A 13,790-nucleotide genomic window follows, 5' to 3' on the forward strand; every position below is an offset into this window, starting at 1 on the left:
TGGGCACGCCTGGCTCCTGGCACAGTATGTTAGCACTGCTGCCTCACAGCGCCAGGGAGCCGGGTTCAATTCCCGCCTCGGGTCACTGTCTGTGCGGAGTCTGCACGTTCTCCCCGTGTCCGCGTGGGTTTCCTCCGGGTGCTCCGATTTCTTCTCACTGTCCAAAGGTTTGCGGGTTAGGTTGATTGGCGATGCTAAACTGCCCCGTAGAGTCAGGGAGATTAGCAGGGTAAATACATGGAGTTTGGGGATAGGGTCTGGGTGGGATTGTGGTTGGTGCAGACTCGATGGGCCGAATGGCCTCCTCCGCACTGTAAGGATTCTATGATTCTATGCCTTTCCTCCCCCTCTAACAGCACACTGGGATCTCCTGAAGACTGATCTAGATTTTCCTCGTCGCCAGTAAGGATTTGGCAGTGACTCATTGTGGCTTTCACAAAGAAACTTTACTATGAATACAATATGGACAAGTTAAGGGTCTGACAGGACAGCAATAGACATCTACACACTTCTCCCCACGCTCCCCCCGCCCCCCCCCACCCCCCACTCCAGCTGAGGTCCCATCCCATCCCAGATCACACGCCCTCACTCCTCATTGGCTCAGCTTCCCATGTTGCCTCTGCATAGGGTCATAGATTCAAAGAGTGATAGAGGTTTACAGCATGGAAACAGGCCCTTCGGCCCAACTTGTCCATGCCACCCCTTTTTTTAACTACTAAGCTAGTCCCAATTGTCCGAATTTGGCCCATATCCCTCTATATCCAGCTTACTCATGTAACTGTCTAAATGCTTTTTAAAAGACAAAATTGTACCCGCCTCTACTACTGCCTCTGGCAGCTCGTTCCAGATACTCACCACCCTCTGTGTGAAAACAAATTGCCCCTCTGGACCCTTTTGTATCTCTCCCCTCTCACCTTAAACCTATGCCCTCTAGTTTTAGACTCCCCTACCTTTGGGAAAAGATATTTACTATCTAGCTGATCTGTGCCCCTCATTATTTTATAGACCTCCACAAGATCACCCCTCAGCCTCCTACGCTCCAGGGAATAAAGTCCCAGTCTATCCAGCCTCTCCTTATAACTTAAACCATCAAGTCCCGGTAGCATCCTAGTAAATCTTTTCTGCACTCTTTCTAGTTTAATAATATCCTTTCTATAATAGTGACCGGAACTGTACACGGTACAGGTCTGGCCCGATCACATGGCCTTCAGGGGTTATCCTTTTAAAAAATTCTTTCATGGGACATGGGCGTCGTTGGCTGGCCAGCATTTATTGCCCATCCCTAGTTGCTCTTGGAGGGCAGTTGAGAGTCAACCACATTGCTGTGGCTCTGGAGTCACACGTAGACCAGACCGGGTAAGGACGGCAGATTTCCTTCCCTAAAGGACATTAGTGAACCTAATGGGTTTTTCCGACAATCGACAATGCTTTCATGGTCATCAGTAGACTCTTAATTCCAGATTTTTTTTAAAATCAAACTCGAATTTCGCCACCTGCCATGGTGGGATTCGAACCCGGGTCCCCAGAACATTAGTTGAGTTGTTGGATTAATAGACTAGTGATAATACCACTAGGCCATCACTTCCCCATAGGGGGCCATGCCACAAAGCCCATGTGACACTCCCAGTTCACCGCGGAGGGAATGCCACACTGTTGGCGGCGGGGTGGGGGGGGGGGGGGGGGGGGGGGGGGCGGAGGGGGGGTGGGGGGGGGGAGTGCTGTCTTTCAGATGAGATGTAAAAGATGTAAGAGATTCCAACAAGCAGAAGGCTGAACCCTCCGCGCTGTCCCAGGCTGCATTGCTCCCATGAGCAACAGCGCCAGAATGCAGCAAATTAATCTGAACATTATTGCTTTGCTAGTTTGGTGAGTGCATCAGATTCTCCAACAACTCAATCGAGACCGCGTTGTAAATCAACTACTTCATTGGCTGTGGAGAGTGCTTTGGGGCCTTCCGAGGTTGCATCAGGCGCTATACAAGTGCAAGTCCTGGGGGTCGGAGTAAAACAAATATGAGATCACTTACAGGGTGTAACGACCAGGTTGGGCGTTGTTTTGACATGTAATGTGATCCTCGAAATCGGGGTAAAGAAATTCCAGAATTCTACATCATAAAAATCGTAGGAATTTGAAATGTGCGACCGGACTGCGACATTGTCTGCTGGAGTTTACTGTGAGCTGTGTTCCCTCTGAGCTATTCAGCTGTGTACTCACAGAGGAATTGGGAATATATGTTGCAAAACCTGTTTCCCCTTTGGGGATATCACACACCATCGACAGCGCTATCAAGATGCACTTGCTCAGAACAACCAGCTCACCGACTCGCAGTTAGGGTTATGCAGAGTCACTCAGCTCACCGACCTCATTACAGCCTTGGTTCAAACAGGGACAAACTTTGGGGAGGTCGATGGCCTAGTGGTATTATCGCTAGACTATTAATCCAGAGTGGGAATTCCCACTCACCTGAAGAAGGGGCTTGGAGCTCCGAAAGCTTGTGTGGCTTTTGCTACCAAATAAACCTGTTGGACTTTAACCTGGTGTTGTTAAACTTCTTACTGTGTTTACCCCAGTCCAACGCCGGCATCTCCAAACAATAAATGCTGGCCAGCCATGTCCCTCGAATGAATAAATATAAGAGGTGAGAGTGACATCATGTCAGCATTTGACTGACTGTGGCATCAAGGAGCCCCAGCAAAGCTGGAATCAATGAGTGTGTGTGTGAGCGTGTGTGTGAGCGTGTGTGTGAGGGTATGTGTGAGCGTGTGTGTGAGCGTGTGTGTGTGAGGGTGTGTGTGAGCGTGTGTGTGTGAGTGTGTGTGACCTCTCCAACTCATTTTCTTCCTTTAAGACACTCTTTTAAAACGACTGTTTGGCCAAGTATTGGGTCATGTGTCTTAATATCTCTGGGCGTGACCAATTTAGTGTTAATAATGTTGTTGCAGGTGTTTTGGGATATTTGTGACAGTGTTACACCTCTAATCACTTCACAACATCCGCTAATCATACTCATCACAGTGAGGTGAGAAAGCTCTTGGAAAACAGGAAGTGAGGAAGACCTTGAGGCAAATTGTGACAGGGCGTTTTGCAAAGTTAACTCTGTGTACAACTGGAGTAATTTGTGGCAATGTGGGAGAGAGATGCAATTACTGCAAACATTCCAGGCTCAAACTGCAGAGATGTTGTCCTGCCCAGAATGCATTGCAGCAAGACAAAGGGACATCAGAAAACGATCTTCCTGTTCGCTAACAAAACCCTGCTCATGGGACAGCACAGTGGCATAGTGGTTAGCATGGCTACCTCACAGCGCCAGGGACCCGGGTTCAATTCCCGGCTTGGGTCACTGTCTGTGTGGAGTCTGCATGTTCTCCCCGTGTCTGCGTGGGTTTCCTCCGGGTGCTCCGGTTTCCTCCCACAGTCTGAAAGACGTGCTGGTTAGGGTGCATTGGCCGTGCTAAATTCTCCCTCAGTGTACCCGTACAGGCCTCGGAGTGTGGTGACGAGGTGATTTTCACAGTAACTTCATTGCAGTGTTAATATAAGCTGACTTGTGACACTAATAAATAAACTTTAATAACTGAATGGTGGAGTACTGGAAATGGCGTCAGGCTCGGAGAGCACGGAATGTGCAAATCCAGCCGCCTAGTTTTGATAATTTTGCCTCTTTCTCAAATTGGCCATCCATCTGACAACATTCCATGTTGTTTTCTGCCGATTCTAACTGTTACCATGGAGACCCGGATGGCTTTGAGCTTATTAAATCTGCTCTTTTTTGCAGGTCCGAATGGTCAGGTCAGCGAGTGTGAAGCCTCCACTCCAGTTTCATGTCAGCTACGACTCTCACCAACTTTTACAGATGCCCCATAGAAAGCATTATTTCTGGTTGTATCACAGCTTGGTATAGCTCCTGCTCTGCCCAAGAACGCAAGGAACTACAAAAGGTCGTGAATGTCGCCCAATCCATCACACAAACCAGCCTCTCATCTATTGGCTCTGTTGACACTTCCCGTTGCCTCGGAAAAACAGCCAGCATAATTAAGGACCCCACGCACCCCGGACATTCTCTCTTCCACCATCTTCCTTCGGGAAAATGATACAAAAGTCTGAGGTCACGTACCAACCGACTCAAGAACAGCTTCTTCCCTGCTGCTGTCAGACTTTTGAATGGACTTACCTTGCATTCAGTTGATCTTTCTCTACACCCGAGCTATGACTGTAACACTACATTCTGAACCCTCTCCTTTCCTTCTCTATGAACGGTATGCTTTGTTTGTATAGCTCGCAAGAAACAATACTTTTCACTGTATCCCAATACATGTGACAATAATAAATCGAATCAAATCCTACAATGGACTGAGATTTGCCCACATCAGAGGTAGGGAGGATGTAGATATTAAGTCAAGGATATTTTTTTATTCGATTTATTCTTGTCACATGACTCTGGAGATGACAGTTATTGAAATGTTGATCCTGGTAGGTGCTAGGTTCTCAGAGTCATAGAATCCCTATAGGACAGAAGGAGAGTGGGAGAGTGGGAGTCTTTTAAGGAACAGTTGTTAGGGCTACAGGACAGGCATGTGCCTATAAAAAAGAAGGATAGGAAGGGTAGGATTTGAGAACCGTGGATAACCAGGGAAATTGAGGGACTGGTCAAAAAGAAAAGAGAGGCGTATGTTAGGTCCAGGCAGCTAAAAACGGAGGGAGCTCTGGAGGAGTACAAAGAAAGTAGGAAAGAACTCAAACGGGGAATTAGAAGGGCAAAAAGGGGTCACGAAATGTCCTTGGCAGACAGGATTAAGGAGAATCCCAAGGCATTTTATTCATACGTTAGGAACAAAAGGGTTGTCAGGGAAAAAAATCGGACCTCTCAGGGACAAAAGTGGGGAATTATGCTTGGAGCCCAAAGAAGTAGGGGAGATCCTAAATGAATACTTTGCGTCGGTATTCACAAAGGAGAGGGATGTGTTGACTGGGAGTGTCTCGGAGGGGAGTGTTGAACCGTTGGAGAAAATCTCCATTACAAGGGAGGAAGTGTTAGGTTTCTTAGAGAATATAAAGACTGACAAATCCCCAGGGCCTGATGGAATCTATCCAAGGCTGCTCAGGGAGACGTGAGATGAAAACGCTGAGCCTCTGACGCAAATCTTTGTCTCGTCACTGGACACAGGTGAGGTCCCAGAGGATTGGAGGATAGCTAATGTGGTCCCGTTATTTAAGAAGGGTAGGAAGGATAACCCGGGTAATAATAGGCCAGTGAGCTTGACGTCCGTGGTAGGGGAGTTGTTGGAGAGGATTCTTAGAGATAGAATGTATGCGCATTTAGAAAGGAGTAAACTCATTAACGATAGTCAGCATGGTTTTGTGAGAGGGAGGTCATGCCTCACTAACCTGGTGGAGTTTTTTGAAGAAGTGACTAGAATGGTTGATGAGGGAAGGGCCGTGGATGTCGTCTATATGGACTTTAGTAAAGCGTTTGACAAAGTCCCTCATGGTAGGCTGGTGAAAATGGTTGGATCTCATGGGATAAAGGGGGAGGTGGCTAGATGGGTGGAGAACTGGCTTGGTCACAGAAGACAGACGGTGGTAGTGGAAGGGTCTTTTTCCGGCTGGAGGCCTGTGACTAGTGGTGTTCCGCAGGGCTCTGTATTGGGACCTCTGCTGTTTGTGATTTATATAAACGATCTGGAAGAAGGTGTAACTGGGGTGATCAGTAAGTTTGCGGACGACACAAAATTGGCAGGACTTGCAGATAGTGAGGAGCATTGTCAGAGGCTACAGAAGGATATAGATAGGCTGGAAATTTGGGCAAAGAAATGGCAGATGGAGTTCAATCCTGATAAATGCAAAGTGATGCATTTTGGTAGAAATAATGTAGGGAGGAGCTATACGATAAATGGCAGAACCATAAAGGGTGTAGATACGCAGAGGGACCTGGGTGTGCAAGTCCACAGATCCTTGAAGGTGACGTCACAGGTGGAGAAGGTGGTGAAGAAGGCATATGGCATGCTTGCCTTTCTAGGACGGGGCATAGAGTATAAAATTGGGGTCTGATGTTGCAGATGTATAGAACGTTGGTTCGGCCGCATTTGGAATACTGCGTCCAGTTCTGGTCGCCACACTACCAGAAAGACGTGGAGGCTTTGGAGAGAGTACAGAGGAGGTTTACCAGGATGTTACCTGGTATGGAGGGGCTTAGTTATGAGGAGAGATTGGGTTAACTGGGGTTGTTCTCCCTGGAAAGACGGAGGATGAGGGGAGACTTAATAGAGGTGTATAAAATTATGAAAGGCACAGATAGGGTGAACGGTGGGAAGCTTTTTCCCAGATCGGTGGTGACGTTCACGAGGGGTCATAGGTTCAAGGTGAAGAAGGGGAAGTTTAACACAGATATCAGAAGGACATATTTTACACAGAGGGTGGTGGGGGCCTGGAATGCGCTGCCGGGCAAGGTGGTGGAGGCGGACACACTGGGAACGTTTAAGACTTATCTAGACAGCCATATGAACGGAGTGGGAATGGAGGGATACAAAAGAATGGTCTCGTTTGGACCAGGGAGCGGCATGGGCTTGGAGGGCCGAAGGGCCTGTTCCTGTGCTGTATTGTTCTTTGTTGAGACCATTTGGCCGATCGTGTTTGCACTAACTCTCCTATAGAGCATCTTACCTAGACCCTATCCCCATACCCCCACCTATTTACCCAGTTAATCCCCAAACCCATACATCCTTGGACACTAAGGGGCAATTTAGCATGGCCAACCAACCTAACCCGCACATCTTTGGACATTAAGGGACAATTTAGCATGGCCAATCAACCTAATCTGCACATCTTTGGACATTAAGGGACAATTTAGCATGGCCAATCAACCTAATCTGCACATCTTTGGATACTAAGGGGCAGTTTAGCATGGCCAATCCACCTAGCCGGCACATCTTTAGACACTAAGGGGCAATTTACATGGCCAATCAACCTAATCCACACTCCTTTGACACTAAGTGGCAATTTAGCATGGCCAATCCACCTGACCCACACATCTTTGGACTGTGGGAGGAAACCGGAGCACCCGGAGGAAACCCACGCAGACACGGAGAGAACGTGCAGACTCCAGACAGACAGTGACCCAAGCCAGGAATGAAACCCGGGTCCCGGGCGCAGCAGTGCTAGACACTGTGCCACCGTGCGCCAGGAAAGGATGCTATACAGTAAAATGCCGATGGTACAGGCCTTGTATATGATGAATTTTTTGTTTTAAATCAACACCTTTCAAAAAAAATCCAAATTCAAATTCCTTTCCCATTTTGCCGACCTTTCTTGTGAGGGGAAATGAGTCCCTATTTTCCCCGTCACTTGGGATGTTCTCTTGTATATATAGTTTTGTATGTGGTTTTTAGCCACATACTCAGACTTGTATGAATGTGTAAACAGTTATCCACGGGGTGTAACCAGAACCTGGAGGTATCACCTGTGTCTGGAGAGCAAGGAAGAGTCAGTCACACCCAATCATTGTTGAATCACTAAAGCTACGTGACATGGAACTGTTAACAACCTTGCAAGAATAACCATTAACCTGGGATGATTCACATTAACTTTGAGCCTCTATCTATCTACCAATCCAGCGGCACGGTGGCACAGTGGTTCGTGCTGTTGCCTCACAGTGCCAGGGACCCGGGTCCCTCTCCCAGGCTGCAGCCTGCTCCAGATATGGACACGGCTTGAGCAGCTGGTAACACCTGGAGCAGGCTGCGTCCTGGGAGAGGGACACAGCTGGAGCAGCCAGTAACAACTGGAGCAGGCTGTGGCCTGGGATACGGACACAGCTGGAGCAGCTGGTAACAACTGGAGCAGGCTGGGGCCTGGGAGAGGAACACGGCTGGAGCAGCTGGTAACAACTGGAGTAGGGACACGGCTGATGTGTCACCTTCCTGGATAGCAGCAAGCGATGACAAGTGCTCTCGAAATGAGTTCTGCTCACATTTTTAAAAAAACTTTTTCTGGTTGACCCAATTGTGGCAGCTCTGCAGAGCGGGCCCCGGGGATTGGAACTGGTGCAAAGGTCGCACCTCACAGTGATGGTATCAGGAGGTGTCCACCCTCCTTCTTAACATTCGTAACATTTACAGAGAACATCCCAGCACAGGATGAGGCCATTCAGCCCTTCATTTCAGTGCCAGCTCTTTGAAAGATTTGTTCAATTGAATCAGACCATAAGATATAGGAGCAGAACCAGGCCATTCGGGCCATCGAGTCTGCTCCGCCATTCTATCATGTCTGATAAGTTTCTCAACCCCATTCCCCTGCCTTTCCCTGTTAGCCTTGATCCCATTATTGTTCAACAACCTATCTATCTCCGTCTTAAAGACACCCAATGACCTGGCCTCCTCTGTGGCAATGATTCACCACCTTCTGGCTAAAGAAATATATCCTCATCTCAGATCTAAAGGGTTGTCCCTTTATTATCTCCCTCTCCTTCCTGACCTCCCTCCCCCCCACCCCTCCCCTCCGCCCCCCAACCCCTCTCCCCACTCCTTTGCTTCTTTTATGCTTTACATGTATTGACCCAATTCTCCTTGATCGCCACTCCTACAGTGCACTCCTTCCCGATCATCAAAGCCCCTCATTCTAAATGGCATAAATTGGTCTTTTTCTGACTGGCAGTCAGTGACTAGTGGGGTTCCGCAGGGATCTGTGTTGGGACCCCAACTGTTCACATTATATATTAATGATTTTGAAGAGGGAGCTGAATGTATTATCTCCAAATTTGCAGATGATACAAAGTTGGGTGGGAGGGTGAGCTGTGAGGAGGATGCAGAGATGCTTCAGTGTGATTTGGACAGGCTGAGTGAGTGGGTATCTGCATGGCAGATGCAGCATAATGTGGATAAATGTGAGGTTATCCACTTCGGTAGCAATAATAGGAAGGCAGATTATTATTTGAATGGGTGTAAATTGAGGGAGGTGGATACTCAGCGAGACCTTGGAGTGCTCGTGCATCAGTCGCTGAGAGTAAGCGCGCAGGTACAGCAGGCAGTAAAGAATGCAAATGGTATGTTGGTCTTCATAGCGAGAGGATTTGAGTATAGGGATAGGGATGTTTTGCTGCAATTGTATAGGGAGTTGGTGAGGTCACACCTGGAGTATTGTGTGCAGTTTTGGTGTCCTTATCTGAGGAAGGATGTCCTTGCTATAGAGGGAGTGCAGCGAAGGTTTACCAGGCTGATTCCTGGGACGGCAGGTCTGTCATATGAGGAGAGATTAAGTCGGTTAGGATTATATTCACTGGAGTTTAGAAGAGCGAGAGATAGAAACTCATAAAATTCTAACAGGAGTAGACAGGGTAGATTCAGAAAGAATGTTCCCGATGGTGGGGGGAGTCCAGAACTAGGGGTCATACTTTGAGGATAAGGGGTAAACCTTTTAGAACTGAGGTGAGGAGAAATTTCCTCACCCAGAGAGTGGTGAATGTGTGAGATTCACTATCACAGAAAGTAGTTGAGACCAAAACATTTCAAGAAGATTTCAATGGCTGCATCATAAGCAGAAGACACAGGTTTAAGGTGACGGACAAAAGTGGGGGACGCACCAACTTGAGCAGATTACACTGGCTGTTACATAGAAAACAGGGAGTCCGGGTCCTTTTCAGAGTGGAAAGGGGTAACGAGTGGAGTGCCGCAGGGATCAGTTCTTAGTCCCCAGTTGTTCACTATTTAATGACCTGGAAGAAGGAACTGAATGGAAGGTTTGCAAGTTTGCCGAAGATAGGAAGATCGGTGGAAGGGCAGCTTGTGAGGACATTGTGATTCTGCTCCGAGATAGAGATGGACTGGGTGACTGGGCAGAAACCAGTTTGATGAGGGGAGATGTGAGGTAGGAGGAATCAAAAGGCAGATTATTATCTAAATCGCCCGAGTGAGGCCATAAAACCCCGCATGAGGGGTTTGCCTTATGGAGAGAGATTGGGCAGTTTGGGTCCACAGTCCACAGAGTTTAGAAGAATGAGAGTGGATCTAATTGAGGTGTACCTGATGATAAGGGGGACTGACAAAGTATACGCGGGGAAGATGTTTCCTCTTGTGGGGCAATCTCGAACAGGAGGCCATGGTTTTAGGATAAGGGCCAGTGGATTTAAAACAGAGTTGAGGAGAAAATACTTCTCAAAGTGTTGTGAATCTGTGGAATTCGCCACCCCAGAACATGGTGGATGCCGGGACACTGAGTACATTTAGGAGGAGATTTTTGGGTTTAAAGGGTTATGGAGAAGGGGCAGGAAAGAACTCAAGATGGTGCCGGAGGCTGGTGACTTCTTGCGAGCTGTCTCCAACATACCCTGTAAACTTTTACTCTCATTCTCTGCTTTTGAAACTGTACTCTAACTCTTGTAAACTCTCTACCTTACATTAAGTTGATCTTTCTCTACACCCTAGCTATGACTGTAACACTACATTCTGCACTCTCTCCTTTCCTTCTCTATGAATGGTATGCTCTGTATAGCACGCAAGAAACAATACTTTTCACTGTATACTAATACGTGTGACAATAATAAATCAAATCAAATCCAAAGTGGAGTTAAGGCCGAGATGAGTGGCACGGTGGCACAGTGGTCAGTACTGCTGCCTCACAGCGCCAGGGACCCGGGTACGATTCCCAGCTCGGGTCACTGACTGTGTGGAGTCTGCACGTTCTCCCCGTGTCTGCGTGGGTTTCCTCCGGGTGCTCCGGTTTCCTCCCACACTCCAAAGATGCGCAGGTTAGGCGGATTGGCCGTGCTAAATTGCCCCTTAGTGTCCAAAGCTGTATGGGTTAGGGGGATTGGCCATGCTAAATTGTCCCTTAGTGTCAGGGGGGATTTACCAGGGTAAATAGGTGGGATTATGGGGATAGGGCCTGGGTGGGATTATGGTCACTGCAGGCTCAATGGGCCGAATGGTCTCCTTCTGCCCTATAGGGTTTCTCTGATTCTATGAGGTCAGCCATGATAGTATTGAATTGAGGAGCATGCTTGAGGGGCTGAATGGCCTCCTCTTGCTCCTAGCTCTGACATTCTTATGTTGAGCCACTGTAGGGTTTCACACATTTCATTTGGGTCATCCCTCTCATTCGTCTAAACTCATTCCAAGGGAGCAGTCTAATGATAAAAGCAGAACACGGTGAGGAAAGTGGTACAGGAAGTTCCAGTAATAGTCAGCAGGCCTGTGAAGAGAGAGGAAGAGAGTTAATGTTTGGGGCAGAATATGACTCATTGGCCCGAGTGGCCTTTTCTTCAACTGCACGGAAGGAAATCCTGTCTCTATCATAGAATCATAGAAACCCTACAGTGCAGAAGGAGGCCATTCAGCCCATCGAGTCTGCACCGACCACAATCCCACCCAGGCCCTACCCCCATATCCCTACACATTTACCCGCTAATCCCTCTAACCTACGCATCTCGGGGCTCTAAGGGGCAATTTTTAGCATGGCCAATCAACCTAACCCGCACATCTTTGGACTGTGGGAGGAAACTGGAGCACCCGGAGAAAACCCACGCAGACACGAGGAGAATGTGCAAACTCCCCACAGACAGTGATCAAGCGGGAATCGAACCCAGGACCCTGGAGCTGTGAAGCAGCAGTGCTAACCACTGCGCTACCGTGCCGCCCAAGACTTACAATGAAGTTACTGTGAAATTCCCCTAGTCGCCACAATCCAGCACCTGTTCAGGTCAATGCACCTAACCAGCACATCTTTCAGACTGTGGGAGGAAACCCACGCAGACATGGGGAGAACGTGCAAACTCCACACAGACAGTCACCCAAGCCGGGAATCGAACCCAGGTCCCTGGCGCTGTGAAGCAGTCGTGCTAACCACTATGCTACCATGCTGCTCTCCTGAGTGAGGAGATGCAAAGCGTACACAGTATCCTGTGGAACAGCTGTGAGGACTCTGTACTGTGCTACTCAAGACACTTCACAACGAGAATGACTCGGTCTAACTGCTCTGAGAAGAGCGGACAGTTCCACGAATACCAGCTGTAATGAGCAGTGAGGTCGCAGAAACGTTATCTGATGGGCACAGCGAGGGTGTGAGTTAATGTCACACTCCAGCCCTGCAAACACATCATTGTCTATTTCAGGCTCACTTAGAAATGGGGCGTAGAGTTTTTTACTCACGCTTCAGCAAAGAAGCACACTGACCTCACCCTTCCTCCCTCATGCACCATTCTTGTACAGTGACCTCTCCAGTCTCCCCCCACGCACCCCCCTCTCTCCCCCCCACCCCACCACTGAAAGGCCACTGCCTCTATAGAAAGGGACAGTCGACAGGCTAATGTATGTGGTTCCGATTTCCACCACAGTGAAAGATACTGATCTTACAGTAGCCCAGGCTGAAATTCAGCTCCTTTCCGGGTGTGTCACAGCTGGGTATGGCTCCACGTCTGACCAAGACCGCAAGAAACTACAAAGGGTCGTGAATGAAGCCCAGTCCATCACACAAACCAGCGTCCCATCCATTGACACTGTCTACACTTCCCGCTGCCTTGGAAAAGCAACCAGCATAATTAAGGACCCCACGTACCCCGAACATTCTCTCTTCCACCTTCTTCCGTTGGGAAAAAGATACAAAAGTCTGAGGCCACATACCAACCGACTCAAGAACAGCTTCTTCCCTGCTGCTGTCAGACTTCTAAATGGACTTACCTTGCATTAAGTTGATCTTTCTCTACACCCTAGCTATGACTGTAACACTACATTCTGCACTCTCTCATTTTCTTCTCTATGAACGGTATGTTTTGTCTGTACAGCGTACAAGAGACAATACTTTTCACTGTATCCCAATACATGTGACAATAATAAATCAAATTAAATCCTGCCATGGATTGAGATTTGCCCACATTCGGTGCCCTGTGATAAATAAAGTTTCCCTGTTTGTGAACAGAACTCCCACTCACCTGATGAAGGAGCTTGAGGCTCCGAAAGCTTGTGCTACCAAATAAACCTGTTGGACTTTAACCTGGTGTTGTGAGACTTCTTACTGTAAATAAAGTTCGCCATTGAATGGGGGGAGGATGTGGACATTGGGTTTGGGATTTTTTTTAAATTTATTATTGTCACGTCTTAGTATACAGCAAAAAGTATTGTTTCTTGAGCGCTATACAGACAAAGCATACCATTCATAGAGAAGGAAAGGAGAGAGTGCAGAATGTAGTGTTACAGTCATAGCTAGGGTGTAGAGAAAGATCAACTTAATGTGAGGAAGGTCCATTCAAAAGTCTGACAGCAGGAGGGAAGAAGCTGTTCTTGAGTCGGTTGGTACGTGACCTCAGACTTTTGTATCTTTTTCCCGAAGGAAGAAGGTGGAAGAGAGAATGTCTGGGGTGCGTGGGGTCCTTAATTATGTTGGCTGCTTTGCCGAGGCAGCAGGAAGTGCAGACAGAGTCAATGGATGGGAGGCTGGTTTGCGAGATGGATTGGGCTACATTCATGACCTTTTGTAGTTTCTTGCGGTCTTTGGCAGAGCAGGAGCCATACCAAGCTGTGATATTTCCGGTAGTTTGTTCCCCTGGACACTGTTCCAATTGAGAATATTTCATTTCCTTCTTCATTCTCCTTTAAAATAAGAAACAGATTATTTACATCCAGATGATGTCTTTGAGGAACTTGGGCTGTCTCAATGTGCTTCACTCTCACGAGGTACTGCAGAGATGACGCCGTTTTGTGTGGGGTAGCAAACAGGGCACAGTAAGATCCCACTAACAGCAATGAAATGAACAGCCAAGTAATCACTGTTTCCGAGTATGCCAGAGAGAAGGATGGATAATTATT

Source organism: Mustelus asterias, chromosome 8 (genome assembly GCF_964213995.1).
Source record: "Mustelus asterias chromosome 8, sMusAst1.hap1.1, whole genome shotgun sequence".
NCBI classification, from domain to species: Eukaryota; Metazoa; Chordata; class Chondrichthyes; order Carcharhiniformes; family Triakidae; genus Mustelus; species Mustelus asterias.